Below are 2,614 nucleotides of genomic sequence, written 5' to 3'. Positions count from 1 at the left end.
TTCCTAATTCTGGTGTGATGTTGATAGCAGAACACGACAGCTGTTGACTAACTGCAATGAGCACACCTCCTCCTCTAGTCCCGTCACGATCTTTTCGAAAGGCGCTGAAGTTTGGCAGATTAGTTAATACTTCCGAGTCATAGACGTCGCTACAAAGCCACGTTTTCGTGATTACAAGAACATTGCTGTTCGACGACAGTGCGAGGTTAGACACGTGCTCTCGTTTGGGAAGGAAGCTTCGTATGTTAGTGTAATTTATTGAAAGGGAAACATGAGGTATATGTTTTGTTCGAGGGGAGTGGCTTGTTTTTTGATGACGTGCTGACTGCTATATGTTTTTCACTGTTTGCGATGCGTCATCGAACAGGTACCGCTTAGAACCAATGAAGAGAGTTTTAAAGCGCAAGAAAAATAGCACAGATTTAGCTTTTGCAAAAGAAACAAGTTGCCTGCGGGCGTTTCTAACTGCTGGCGAAAAATCTTCACCGATGCTGAGGTCGGTGCCCTTAAGTTTGCGCCCGTTTGAGAGTATCATTTCTTTTTTCTTATAATGATTGAGCCTAACAATTTATGGGCGCCGACGATTAGCCGAATGGCGACCAACACGATGTGCTCGCTCTAAATCTTGAAATTCAAGTGGCACGTCCAGGTGGTCTGAGCACAGACGTATAATTTTTTCTTCAGACGTGACCGATGTTTCTGATGCTGCTGTGTCAGGAAGGCCGTAAAACACAAAATTGTTTCGTCTTGAGCGATTCTCTGCCTTGTCAACTCGCGCATTGAGGGCGTGAACGAGCCTTGCTGTTTGCTCAGTATCCGCCGGTATAGTCTGTATCTCTGTTTGAAGTGATAGTAGTTTCTGATAATGGCCCTCTAGATCCGCTAACCTCTTGCTTAAGTTGACGAGTGCGGCACTTGTAGCCGCGCATTGGCTTTTAAGGTCCTGCATGGCGGCTATTATTGTGCTTTGGCCAGCGGACAGTTTTTTCAGTTCAGCAAGTACAGCAGCGGTATCAGGACATGGGTTCGTTTCAATATCTCCTGACTGTAGCAAAATAGACCTAATCACATTAAGGCACTCACACCTTGCCCCGCCGCCGTGGTCTAGTGGCTAAGGTACTCGGCTGCTGACCCGCAGGTCGCGGGTTCAATTCTCGGCTGCGGCAGCTGCACTTCCGATGGAGGCGGAAATGTTGTAGGCCCGTGTACTCAGATTTGGGTGCACGTTAAAGAACCCCAGGTGGTCGAAATTTCCGGAACCCTCCACTACGACGTCTCTCATAATCATATGGTGGTTTTGGGACGTTAAACCCCACATATCAATCAATCAATCATCACAGGCAATATCAAAGCAGCACTGCGGGCTTGGAAGCTGCACCAAAAAGTAATTACTAGTTCTCTTAGTGTAAAGGCAGTCTGGTTCACAAACCTGCATGATGAGCAGAAGTGGGTTACTGGTGTGTGTTGTGGCAGAGCCACCGAGCCCACAGAGCGCGGGTGGTGATCGTGGTTCCTTTATAGCTGGCTCTGCGATTGTTGTCGATGACAGCAGGGCTCCCGGTACTTGGTCAAGCATCCAGTTTCCAGGAGGTGGTGCAGTTGGACAGGCGGAATGACTGTCAACGCGGATGCGCCAACTTGTTACGTCAATCCCGGTGCACAGGTCTGGCGGTTCCTTCACGACGATCGCTGACATTACTACCGCAGGCAGTAGCACGCGTGTGACAGCAGAAAGGAAAACCTACATGATGAGCAGAAGTGGGTTACTGTTGTGTGTTGTGGCCCAGCCACCGAGCCCACCATGTCAGCTTTGTCCCCCTATGCTCATTCTGCTAAGTTTCCATCCATCGGGGACTTCACCAACAATTATTATTTTGCTAACTGCCTCTCTCAAAGTCTGCTTAGTATTCGGACCCAATGTCTTTATCAGAATTATTGGAATGCCATCTGGGCCTGTTGATGTACTTCTAGGAATCCTCTTCTCAGCTCTTTCCCACTCTCATTGTGAAAATGGAGCCATTGCGCCACCTCATTCATCCTTGTCTATCGTGGTGCATAAAGCAATCCTTTGTTGAAACTTTCCTGTCACCCTTGTTCTTATATATTCAATAGCTTCGTCCCCTTCTCGCCTAGCACCTTGAGCTGTAGTTATAAACCTCTGCTCTAGGCTCGTCTCATTTCTTAGGTAGTTTAGATGGTTCCCAAATTTCGCAGCTGCCTTTTTATTTTATTTATATACTTCTGCCAGCCGCTGAGCTCCCTTTATTCTAATCTTTTCATTCATCAGAAGGGATGCTTCCCTTTTACAGCTTACAAAGATTTGCCATTTTCTTTAAACATCATCTGTTGGTTCGCCCCGCTGCTTATCATGTATGTGTTTCCTGGAGGCTTCCTGGCGTTTCGTTATGGCTCTCTTAACTTCCTCAACCCACCAACTCATGGGTTTATGTCTTCTTTTCCGGAGTGACTTGTCACGTGCCTTAGCAAGCTCTAGCTCCAACAGTCTAATTAGATTCGTGTATGTCCACAGTGTTTTATTGTACTCAGTGATTACTTTCTGAATTTGTTTAGTGGCTATTTCAATTTGCCTTTCTGGATAAAAATTTTTTCCTGT

At 46.6% G+C, this 2,614-nt stretch overlaps 1 pseudogene; it reads right to left on the bottom strand.

Moving 5' to 3' along the window:
• Positions 1-328: 328 nt before the first annotated feature.
• LOC142788915 (uncharacterized) lies at positions 329-1,435 on the bottom strand (annotated as a pseudogene).
• Between the last annotated feature and the right edge of the window lie 1,179 nt (positions 1,436-2,614).

The sequence above is a fragment of the Rhipicephalus microplus genome, chromosome 2 (assembly GCF_043290135.1).
Source record: "Rhipicephalus microplus isolate Deutch F79 chromosome 2, USDA_Rmic, whole genome shotgun sequence".
NCBI lineage: Eukaryota > Metazoa > Arthropoda > Arachnida > Ixodida > Ixodidae > Rhipicephalus > Rhipicephalus microplus.
The sequence above is the reverse complement of the archived record's forward strand: the minus strand, read 5'-3'. Positions and strand labels throughout refer to the sequence as shown.